Source organism: Felis catus, chromosome D1 (genome assembly GCF_018350175.1).
Source record: "Felis catus isolate Fca126 chromosome D1, F.catus_Fca126_mat1.0, whole genome shotgun sequence".
In the NCBI taxonomy this organism is placed as follows: domain Eukaryota; kingdom Metazoa; phylum Chordata; class Mammalia; order Carnivora; family Felidae; genus Felis; species Felis catus.
In genome coordinates, this window is record NC_058377.1 from 25,720,516 (window position 1) to 25,732,963 (window position 12,448).

Consider the following 12,448-nt stretch of genomic DNA (forward strand, 5'->3'; position numbering starts at 1 on the left):
CTCTTGATTTCGGCTTAGGTCATGATCTCAGGGTTGTGAGATGGAGTCCTTCGGTGGGCTCTACGCTGGGCGTAGAGCCTACTTGAGATTCTCTCTTTCTCTCTCTCTCTCTCTCTCTCTCTCTCTCTCCTTCTACAGCTTGTGCACTCTCTCTCTCTCTCATTCTCTATCTAAAAACAACAAATAAATAAATAAATAAATAAATAAACAAACAAACAAATAAAGTTTCGTTATAGCCTTACTACGTTCCAGGCCCTCTCCATGCTCACACTTAATAGTTCCGCCATCATTATTATTCTAAGTGTGTAGAGGGGAAAACCAAAGATCAGAGAAGCCGAGTTATTAATCCAAGTTCACAGAGCTAGAAAGTTAGAATTTAGGCTACTGTAGTTTCAGCTGGTATATATGTCCCTTGGGTTTAATTACCAGAAGCAGCTCATTAAAATGCATCCGTTCCAATGTGACTTTTTTGGCACAGACAGAAGGCTGGCGGTGTATTCTCTATAAGATCCTCATACCAGCTGGGAAGATAGCCTCTCCTATGTGGTTGGAGGCATGCTGCAGGGTTTGATTTTACTTTGCAGGATTGAGGTCAAAAGGTTGAAGTTACTGCAGGGGAAAGGGAACAACTTTTGCTGACTATCTACCATGTGCCAGAAACTGGTTTTGCAGAAATGCAAAATTTTATTTTATTTTATCCTCACCATGGCCCTGTGAGGTAGATATAATTATTCTGTTTTATAGGAGAGGAGCTGAGGCATAGGGAGGTTTCAAGGAGGCAGAGCTGGGATGAGAGCCCAAGTCTTCTAGATCCTTCTACCACAAATCCCATAAGATTTGGCCCATTTAATGGATGAATTCCAATGTCCATGGTAAGGGAGGAAAGGCAGAAAGGCAGAGGGGAAAAGGCAGGCTCTCTAATTGTTTCCCTTCTTTCTGTCCTTCTTGCTTGTTCTTCCTTTTCTTATTCTTCCTTGTTATCTTTCTGTCAAAAAATATTTATTGAGAGTCTATCACTTACTAGGCTCTGTGCTAGGCACTTGGGATATAGTATTAAAGAGATCGAAATTCAGGGGGGTGGAGAGAGCTGAACAGATAATAAAATAAAAAAGAAACCAAATAAACACAATAATATATATCATCATGAGGGTTAAGAAAGTCACAGTACCTGCAGGTAACCTTGACAAGTATTGGTAATCGGGGGGGGCATGGGCCACCAAAGATGGTGAGGGTAGCAACGCCAAGATGAGAGAGGGAAGGTACTCACTGGGGCCAAGGGTAAGCTCAGAGTCACGCTCCCTCACTCCCTGCAGCAGCACTTGCTGACTCCTTCCCAGGGCATTGCTCAGAGAGTTCTAGAATGTCAGGAGAGTTCTGAAAGGAGGTCTGCCTCCACCCTAGGATGGGCACAGATCAAGCTTCAGTTTTCCCATCTGTCAAATAATAGTAATAGTAATAGCTACCTCCAAGGGCATCATACAGATAAAATGATGTAGAGTTTGGGAAAATCCAGATGGGTGATACAAAAGTGAGTTGGAATTGTAGCAACAGGGAGTTCATTCGGTTAGACATAAGGAAGGACTTTTTGACTGAAAGGGTAATATGATGCTATAGCAGTTTTCCAATGAAGAATCTTACCTATGTTGACAATTTAAAATAGAAGCAATAACTATATGCCTCAGATAAGTGCCTGACAATCCATAGGTGTAGTGGCATGGAGTGAGTAAGTGTGGAAATGAATGCATTTTTAAATATGGATGTGATTTGCAGGAAGAGAAGCACTGAAGAACTCAGGAAGTCTCTCTGCTATTACTATGTCAGGGATGATTCCAGAAGATTCTATCAGAAGAAAAGTGGCAGTATCATCAATTGGAATATTGAAAAGTAGCCAGCTGCCACTGCAGGGTTAGGTCCTTGTAGTTCACATCAGCTTGATCGAGGGGCCCAGAGACCCACAGCGTGTAGGTTCTCGCTGCAGGGCCAGGAGCTAGCAGGATACAAGGAGAGTGGAAAGAAGAAACCAGTCTGGAGCTGCTCCAGAAAGTGAGAGGCTCTGAAACCCAGGTGTGATGCCGAGGGAGATCCGTGGAGACCATGTGACCCAGCTCTCCCCTGACCAACTCATGTGACGGGTCGCTCACAACCTGTGCCCTGGTGCAGTAATTTCCCTGAGACATGGGGACCACATAGCTGGCCTTGCCTAGAATACTTTGAAAAGCAAAACTGCACTGTGAACAATGGGATTACTTTTAGTGACTCCAGGGCAAGGACAGTCATCAGTGCAGGGGTGAAACCAGCCTCTTTCTGTTGGGTGTTGTACCTCCTCTCCATCCCCAGCCACGGACAGGGTCTAGAATGGCTCAGCATCTGGTCACTAATCAACAACTAGTGCTGTTTTTACGGTATCTGCATCTGGAAATTAGCCTTTTTGTGGTCTGGCTGTTAGAGTCCCCATGCCCCGCCTTGCCCGCATGGCTAAGCAGCCAAAGACACATCCACTGCAGGCCACCTTCCGCCAGACTTTGTTATAGTGAAGTGGCCAGCTGAGGGGACCGAAGAGGTCTGCTTCCTGCAGCAGCACTCGCTGGTAACTGAGGAGGGATGGGGGGGACTGGGTGGGGGCAGGGTGGTTAGAATGGCACCACTAGAGGGGCTGGATCACTTAGAACAGAACTGCCAACATTCAGGAGTGAGGACACCAGAGCCTGGAGCAGGAGGGCCAGGAGTAGGCAGGGAACAGAAGAGGTGAAGAAAACCTTGATCTATTGGCTGCCTGGGGTTTATGGCACCTCTGGGGTCTTTGGGACCTCAGGCAGGAAAAAAGCTACAAGGCCTATTTATCCTGGAGGCCCAGGCAGCCTGAAGAAAGCCTGAATGGGACAGGTAGCCAGAGATAGCTGTCCCTGGGACACACCTAAACTGTGTGTCATTAGAAACACGTATCTGCTTCTCTAAGCCACTAGACAGAGTGGGATCATTGAAGGTACACTTCTGTGGTACAAGGACATAAGACAAGAGTCAGGAGCTCATGTTCCACCCCTTTCTGGGACCTGGGGTTGAGAAGAGACTTCCAAGAGCATATTGGTGAGCAGCCCCTGAACCACTTCCCAAACAGACACAGGTGATTACATACGGATTGTAGTTCCCTCTGAGATCTCTCCCCAACTCTCAACACCACTACAGCCCAAGCTTCTCCTTGATATCTACTCAAATCCTGAGGCTGAGGTTTGAATCCACTGTCATCTTGTCTTCAGTAGGCATGAGAAAACCAGCCCCCTCCTACACTGGAAAGGAATGTTAGCCCACCACCCCTGGCCAAACTTTTCAAAAGACCCATTTCCCATCTTTACTTCCAGGCCACGATGGGCAGACTCCTTGGGAGGAATGGGGCCGCTTCCCACCCTGAGTCCTGGATCTGTCCACTCACATTGTTCCAGGCGCCAGCCAGGACTGTGCCCACATCCCCCCCTGCACCACACCCCTCCCTACACTGCCAGTAGACACTTAAAGAAGTGTCTTTGTCTGTAGAAATCCAAAACTGCAAATACCATCACAGGCTGGAAACACCCAGCCAAAGGCACACATGTATGAAAAGGTGAATAAAAGCCAAGTCCTGTGCACATGTTTCTCTATTTCTCAGCCAGCCTCTTTCTTCGGTTGACTTCCTCTCGTCCGAGTCTTAACAGAGGTGAGCATTTGCGTTGGCTGAAGAAGGAAGCCTTGAGTCTCACACACAATGCCTCAAGACAATGCAAGGGAACATGAAGACCCCCAGACCCTGAAGGGATTCTTGGACGTAGTCCAGGTGTGCATTCTTATTAGGGCCTCTCAGGTCTCCTCTTCTTCCCCCCATCTGGGGGGATGGAGTGGCTGGGAGAGGAGACGAGCCTTGTCTCCTCAACCACTCCACCTCTCTCAGGCCACCCTAGAAACAGACTCCGTAAGAGAGCCCCACCAGTTAGAATGTGCCTCATTTCTGCCTGTCACTCACACCTGTCCTTCCAGTGAGACCGAAAGTTCTGCACAGTAGGGACTGGGTCTTCACACTTTAGAAAAGCCCAATACAGAAAGCTTCTTTCTAAGGTGACCTTCTGGCCATTCCTGTGACTTATCTCTGAATCCAAGTCAAGCTCTCCATACTGTATGCATAATTCATCAGTGGCCTACCTCCCTAACCCGCAGAATACCTTGATCCCTGAAATGGTCGAATGAGCCATCCAGCACAAGACTGGGATTACTCTTATCTCTCTGAACATAACATCATTGGACTTGATCGCCAAGGGGCCAGATTTCAGGGAGTCTTTTCCTGTGAGAAGGTAGCAACAGTTATTCATAGTTTCCAGACACTGTCGCACTCCTCAAGGACAAATGGCAGATCTGGATAGAGCCAGAAAGCTCCCAAGAATTTAATCAAAGGCAGTGAACCATGAGTCTTCCCCTAGGGGTAGTCACCTGAGAGAGCTTTGGTTGTTCTAAATGCAAAGACAATATTAACCTGTTGCTGCCAATGGGGTCAAGCTGCATATCTAAATCTGCTCCCTGGGGATATGGTGCCACATTGATCCACCCTGCTAAATACAATTCTTGAACTCAGGCAAAGAAACATTGGTGTTTGTGCAATTGGAAGTGAGGGAGGGTGGTGGAGATTGGGAAATTGTAAATAAATGGAAATTTCTGCCTTGCGTTTCACAGAATATTCAAGAAGAACTTTAGAATGCAGAATTTACATGCATCTAACTAGAATGCAGAATTTACAAGGCTTGATAACTACAGGATGTAATGTAATGTGGGACAGATATGTGCACACTGAGGCAGACTGTTGCATCCTGGGGAACCAATTTGGGAAAATAACAACAGGCTTCTTTGAGTGAGGAAGTTACTGACCGAAAGCGACACTGGATGCATTCAGATTGGTATTTTTGGGGGATTTTGAGAAAGTCACTGCACTACTCTAGACTGTAGTTTCTTGTTTTGCATAATGGGTGAAATGGACTTGATGAGCCTTTAGAATTATTGTTTAAAGTTAGTTCCAATGTTCTGGTGTTTTACTGTGATGTTACTAGGTTGAATTTTCTATTAACAGCTAGAGCCCTTAATAAGAGTTGCCAGGAGAAACGACTTGGATTCTTAGTAGTCTTGAAGTTGCCCAGACTCTGTATTATTCTTGTTTTTTTTTTTTTTTTTTTCTGTTATTTTCAAACAGAACCAGGGAGTTTCACGTGTGAGGGCAATGTTCTCTATTTGCTCACAGATTCTGACAAGGCAACAGCAAAGACAGTGACATTTGCTCTGAACATCCTTCATAGTAAATTCAGCAAGGAGGGCTTAGGATCATTCCATCTGGAACCAAGAACTGACTCCTATGAGCCCTTTGACCTTAAGGTTGTTTTCCGTTTATCATTGACTTGTCTAGGGGTCTACCTCTTATATGTCTTCACACTAATTTTCCCTTCATCCTCTTTCTTTCTTTCTTTCTTTCTTTCTTTCTTTCTTTCTTTCTTCTTTCTTTCTTTCTTTCTTTCTTTCTTTCTTTCTTCTGTCTTTCTTCCTCTCTCTCTTGCTCTCCTTCTTTCTTTCTTTTTTTCTTTCATTCTTTTTTGAAGGTGTTTTGTTGGTTTGGTTTTATTCTGTTTTGTTTTTCCAGTTTCCATATACTCCCTGTTTGTTCATGAAGATTATGAACTACATAATCAAGCCAGCCACTTTTTTGCTATCCAGAGCAGAGCTAATAGCATTCATGAATCTTATAGATTCCAAAAGACAGAGCAGACTGGGAAGGTCTATGTCCTTTCATCTTACATTTTGACTTAGACTGAGTCATCACATTCCACAGTCCAGTACGTTCTTTTCTCAACCTGTAAAATCAGAGTGATTTTATTGGCCTTGAGATGAAGGTAGATGGCCACTTTGGGCTTTCTTTGCCTCAAGCCTCTTATCAAGCTGACCATCACTTCCCCCCTCTGAAAACACCCAGCTAGTGTGGAGAAAAAAGAAGGTATTAAATAGATGTCTTTAAAATGAATTACTATACTCAACTACCTTCAACTGATTATTGGGCAAACTTTTATTTCTGTGCCAATAAATTCATTCCATAGTGACTTGACACTTGACATCTTTCCTCACCCCTCCCCTACCACCCATCCCCAGCCACACCAGCTTCATATTCCTTGTATATGCCGTCATCTCTCATGCCGTCATATTTTTGTAAGTGCTATTTCCTTGTTCTGGAATGCTTTTCCCCCTGCCCCCAGCAGGCCCCATCCCATCTACCCAAGGAGTTGAGGATCATGCTTCCATGAAGTCTTTTTCAGGCACAGTAGGATGTCCTTCCTGTGTATGCAACAATTAAATCACAACTACACTGCGTGTAGCAGGACTTATTCATCATCGTATGTATCCTGCTAGAGAGTAATCACCTGTTTCCGTGTATGTACCCCCTAAACTGTAAGTGCCGTGAGAACCAGAGCTATTCAGTAACTTCCCAGGACCAAGCACAATTCCCACAACATCATGAGCGCTCATTATAAGCTTGTTGAAAGGCAAATGAGGGAAGGAAACCTATATGTATAATAATAATATTAATGAGGACACTATTGAAGAGAAGAAAAGCAATAGTCATCATTAGCATCTTAAATGGTAGAAGTGAGAGAGGTGAAGTTTGGGTCACACTCAAGGTCAAGCTGCTGAGATATAGAAGCGATCCCAGGGAAAACTTGATGAGAAGGAATTAGGAAACACTAAATCCACAGGAGTCACGGGGCAGGTAAAAGGTAAAGCATGAGAGTCGAAGCCGAAATCTTTGGAAAATCACTGAGCTGTGAACAGGTCGAGGGTAGATTTGTAACCTAGCATAGAAAAATGAATTGCCGACAACAGGAAAGTGACATGCATGAGAAATTCTGAATTTCGGCTCTGTAGAGCAAAGCATTCTTGGCAATTACAGTATTTTAAATATTGAATTTTTAAAAAACCAGAGAAAACTGAAAGTCGCCCAAGTTCCAAGAACCATTCACAAGTAATCCACTTACCGCGCTTCTTGCAAATTTAGCCCTGCCCCTAAACTGACTTGGAGTGCTTCCTTACACAGAAGAAAATCAATCTTTATGCGTTTAAGTATCAAATATGTATATATGATATATATGTGTGTGTGTGTGTGTGTGTATACATATATATGTGTGTATACATTATATATATGTGTGTGTGTATGTGTGTGTGTATATATATATACACATAATGTTTTTCCAATGGCTCACACCTTCTCAGATGCCCCTACCTCACCCTGCTTTGAAGAAACTGAAGCTGACTGAATGAGAATACATTGTCACAAAACAGCATAGAGTGAGACACGGCAAGCCAAGCTCATGACTAAAGGGCACCCACTGGCAGACCTGGATACATTTTTGTCTAAAATGGCCCCCTGATCACAATCACCATGTTTTGCTCTATTTTGTATGCCCAACTAAAGAAAAAGAAAAATGTTTCCCCAAAGTCTTGTCTGTTGCAAAAGACAAACTTCTTCTGAGCAACTATGCATAATCTATACGACAGAGATGTTTGGAGAAGGGGGCTCCGTGCCTGGTCACTCTGGGGTTTCTACAAAGCAGAGCATAGGGAAACATTTGCCATTCACTGCTACAAAGCACTTGTCACAGCAGAAATGTAGGGAATTGAATAAATGTTGAGAAATCCTAATGCATTCACTCTTAATCTGGCAACATTTCATCAAAGGAAGGAAAGGCATTTGGGACAAGGGAAGCAAAATGTCTTACCAACACATCTGACCCAGGTAAGCATTGCACCTTTTCCATAATAGACCTCATTAGCACCTTTATCCTCCGTCTTCATGATGGAGAAGCACTAAGAGAGGTCCTACTGTTACGCAAGTTCTTGCAGCAATGGAAAGGATGCCATCAGGGACCAAATCCCTGAACATATCTCTACTACCAAGAGGGGAAGACCATGGAACCAGGCATGGTGGGACCAGAGGCTCTTGCTGTGCTCCAGCTCTGGGCTGAGAAATGGCCAAGAGGCAGCAGGATGAAGCTCACAGTTTGTAATCCATATGTGACAGGAGACAGAGAGCATCAAGTGAGCAAGTTAAAACCACACTTCTAATCCCCCGGAGTGGTAGGTGGTCTGTCTAGACTTGAGGTACGGAAAAGAGAGTTAAATTTCCACCAGAATTAACTTTGCTTTTCTACAGAGGCGGTGTGGCATTTCTCCCCCTTACCTCATGGATTGCCAGAGTAAGCGTAGAAACAAAAACCCAATCTCTTGGTCCCCAAGAAAGCAGCCAGATCCTTGATGTGGGCAAGACTTTGCACCTTTGGTCCAAGAGTTTGGGTATCCCAGGCGAGGGTGCTGAGGCCCTGTTGGTTTTTACGAGTCTATGGGTCAGCTCAGACCGGCTGCCAACTCATGTGTATGCAAGAGCTCTCAAAGAACATAGTTTACTTTAGAACTGGATCCAACAAGAGTAGGCGTGGCAGTGAAATGGGCTAGACACACCAGAGGTGTTGAGCTGCCAGGGCTAATTAAGAAAGATTTGTTTATGGAGCCATGACTTGGAACCACAAGGTCAATTCTCTGTTGCTGACAGATTTCCAAGTCAAATTCATGAGGTTGCGCACATGTGCACATAGGGTAGGTGTCCCCAGGTGTGGGTGTTGGGGGTCCCCAGGGAGCCCCTCCAAAGCTTTCCTGCTCAATGGCTCACTCAGTGACCACAGAAGGTCAAGCTGCCCTGACCTTCCCTTGACCATTCATCTGTCTCCCTGGTCCCAACACAATGTAGAGCTTTGTAGCAGGGACTTTACAGAACTGGCTAGGTGGGAGCAACCCCCTGCTTTACCAACTACGTTACCTGAGAGCAAATTCCTAGATTCTTATCCTCTGAAGTCCATGGTGGGGAGTGAGATAATGTATGTAATGCACTTGGCATCGACACTCATGGAAGTCAACATGCCCCAAGCATCACCCTTCTTATCTCCTTCCCACCCCCACCCCGTAGGTCCCACCTCCCTCTAGACCATCCTAAGGGAGACAAGATCTTGTCTTGCCCCCCTTGCGATGCTCTCTTAGTGTTCCTCCTTGTGATGTGTGTCCGCCATGGACCGTCACTCATTTCACTGTGGGTCACTCCCTGGAGCATCAGAAAACAGTCTCCTTAATAAGCAGTCATTGTTTTCATGGAGGAGTTGGGGGTGGGGGGGTAGAGGCAAGGATATGGGCAGGTCACACATCCCTTTACTGTCTGCCCCCTTCTTCTTTAATCAATACCACACTAGACGTTACGAGGTTTCAGACTTTATTTGTCTCAGTGATTGAAAGAATGGCAGAAACTGAAGAGTGGCACCATAGTTTCGAGGCCACGTGTCAGCGATTCTGACGCCATTCAATTACACAGGAGAGTTAATAGATCACGATTTTCACAGGGAGGATAAAATGGAAATGAATGCATGATTACATGGAAAAAGGAAATGTTCTTTTCAAACATTTGTAAGTATAATCAGTTATCTCAGTAAAAGAAAGAGAATATAGCAGGTGTCAGTAAACAGCTTATAATAGTATTTCCCGTGTGAAGTTTGATCGTTAAAAGACCTAGTCTGTGGAACAACAGCACAGCAAAAGGGACAAGAGGAGAGATTCAAAGCTCGTGCTAAATATGACTTTTCCCCTTCACAGAAGGTCTCTTGTGAACACACCAATTTCCACCCTTGCTCCTCTGTCCTTGGGTTCACCCCTTCTCCAAAAGTACCTCCTTTCTCAATCTCCAGCTGTGTGGTCCTCTGCCTGCTGAAGCAGGTCTCCCAACTCCACCAGTAGGATGACCTTCCTGCACCCAGTTTGCCCCCTTGCCCACCTCTGAACAGTGCACTTCCCCCGAGTCTGGGTGTGGGAACCAGGAGAAAGCGCCCTGCAGATGTCCAAGGACAGGGAGAGGGACTGTCCAGGTCCAAATGACTGAGCACAAGCACCCACACGGGAAGGCCGCTGTGGGGGTGGGGGGACTCCTCTGAGAGAGGGCTCCTCTCCTCTGGAGAACTGTATGGCCATGTGGTACCTTCCCCCAGGGTTGGTTAGGATGCTTCAGTCTTGCCTCCCTCTCTCCTTCACTCGGAGTCAACCTTGAATTTTATCCGACGGCTTGCCTGGCCCCCTTCCTATTTTCCCTCACCTGGATGTTTCCCCAAATAAAATCTTTACACCGTTAATCCCATCCTGGTGTCTCTCCTCCAAGGCCCTGGGCTGGGCCCTGCTATTCAGCTAGGTTGGGAGCTCCCAGAGAGCTGTGACACTCAGGGACACTGGAGAGGCACAGAACGCTTCAGGAAAAGGGCTTTTCCCATCCAATTTGCAGAGTGGAGGCGGAGGCTGAGTTCTGAGATTGAGTGGGAGTTGTGGGTAGGCCTTTCACTCTCCCAGGCAGCCACCAGACAACTGGAGATACACATACGTGCACACAACACAACACAGCACAAACCCAAATGAGGAAAATAAATGGTTTCTTAAGTGTCTTATTCATTTGCAAGGCAAGCACTCCCTGCACAATGAAGCCCGAATGTCTTATTATTATGCACACCAGGTAATTATCTTACCTCCATCCGTCCCCCCCACCCCTGCCCCCTCGAAAGGACCCCTTGGGGCCTGCTGGAAAGGAGAAAGAGGCCGTTGCTAAGTGACAGGGAAGGGCTGCTGCGTTCTTCCGTTTCCAGGAATCTTGCTTATAAGGTGCCAGTGAAGATGTTGGACCTGATGGAACGCGGCCTCTTCCATAGAAGCAAAGCGATTCATTTTCTCAGCCTGTCCTGCTCCCCGCAGGCTTCATGGAGAAACGCCGCCCTTGCTTCCCAGTCTGCTGCTTCTCCGGCTGCAGTCACAAAGTCCTCAGCGGTCCTGCACTCTGGACTTGTCCCCTGGCTCTGTCCCGTCTGCTCTGCTAACCCTGCTGCTGTTCACCAGCATTTACCCCTCCAGCCGCCTGGAGCCTCCCCCCCCAACTCTGCACCTGAGCTGGAGGCCCCGAGTGGATGGTGCGGTTTTTTTTCTTTTCTTTTTGAAAAAAATTTTCAAATGTTTTTTAAAATTTATTTTTGAGACAGGGAGAGAGAAAAAGAGAGACAGAGCGCAAGCAAGGGAGGGGCAGAGAGAGACAGGGAGACGCAGAATCCGAAGCAGGCACCAGGCACTGAGCCTTCAGCACAGAGCCCCACGCGGGGCTCGAACTCAAGAGATCATGACCTGAGCGGAAGTCGGACGCTCAACCCATTGAGCCACCCAGGCGCCCCTCTTTTTCTTTTCTTTAAAGAAAGTATTCTACTCATGACTAATGCTCTAACAGGAGCGGTTGGAATAAAGGACAGGTCTTTAGAGGCCCCTGATTTAGGAAAAGGCAGGGCGTCCCATTCGCACCAGAAAGGGTGGCACATGATGAAAAGTTTGAGAGGCAAGAAGCAGACATCAGGGAAAGCTGGAGCCACGTTCTGGGCCCCGAGAGCGGGCACGCGTGGAGATTCAAGGCGAGAGGAGCAAATCGCAGCAACACTGCTGAGTGAGGCGAGCTCTTCCTGGTCCGAACAGAGGAAAGGGGGAACCCGACGTGGGCTAAGCTGGCGGTCTGTGTCAAGGGCTTTGCCCACACCAGCCCGAATCATGCTCACAACCTTTGGGATAGGTGTTATTTTACACAGCCTACCAATGGAGTGGTGAGGACACCGGTCTCTGGGTACGCATTCCATATGTACGCAAGCTTGGGGGTTGAGGGAGGGGACAAGCAAATTCAGGCCTACCTTTAAGGCCTAGGCTCCTCCCAACCATTACCTCCCTGAGGTGAGGGACACCTCAGATGGACACAGTTTCCCCTGCAAGGGAACGGAGAAGTCTGGGTCATTGTCCTACCTCTGCTCTAGTTAGTGAAAAAGTGGATCTTGTTATACGCCTGAAACTAATGTAGCATTGTATGTCCACCGTACCTCAATATTAAAAAAAGAAAAAGAAGTTCTAGGGACACCTGGGTGACTCAGTCAGTTAAACATCCAACTGCGGCTCAGGTCCTGATCTCACGGCTCGCGAGTTTGAGCCCCGCGTGGGGGTCTGTGTTGACAGCTCGGAGGCTGGAGCCTGCTTCGGATGCTGTGTCTCCCTCTCTCTCTGCCCCTCCCCTGCTTGCACTCTGTCTCTCTCTTTTTCAAAGAATGAATAAACGTTAAAAAAATTAGAAATAAAAAAGCAGTTCTCACTGTACCCTTTCTGGCACTGTATATATTCTCCACAAAGCACTGAGCTCATCATTTTGAGAATCCGGCAAAGACATTAAAAAGTACTTTAAGATGAAAATTTGGCAGATGAAGCAAATGTTTCTTTTTGCTCCCTCCTGAAGTCAACCAAAATGAGAGTTGAGGAATTTTAAACACCCACATGAAGGCAATTTCAGGACGTTTCAAAACAC

At 46.4% G+C, this 12,448-nt stretch overlaps 1 protein-coding gene across 5 annotated transcripts in view; it reads right to left on the bottom strand.

Moving 5' to 3' along the window:
• Window positions 1-8,426, bottom strand: part of KCNJ1 (potassium inwardly rectifying channel subfamily J member 1) — a 29,785-nt gene extending 21,359 nt beyond the window's left edge. For 3 of the 5 annotated variants that reach the window (XM_019811550.2, XM_045038518.1, XM_045038519.1), the window contains exon 1: window positions 8,231-8,426. The gene's annotated coding sequence lies outside the window, so the exon portion shown is untranslated. Of the gene's footprint in view, window positions 1-5,799; window positions 5,856-8,230 lie in introns of all 5 variants that reach the window. The other 2 variants (XM_019811552.2, XM_019811551.2) reach the window with 1 other exon arrangement.
• Window positions 8,427-12,448: the final 4,022 nt, after the last annotated feature.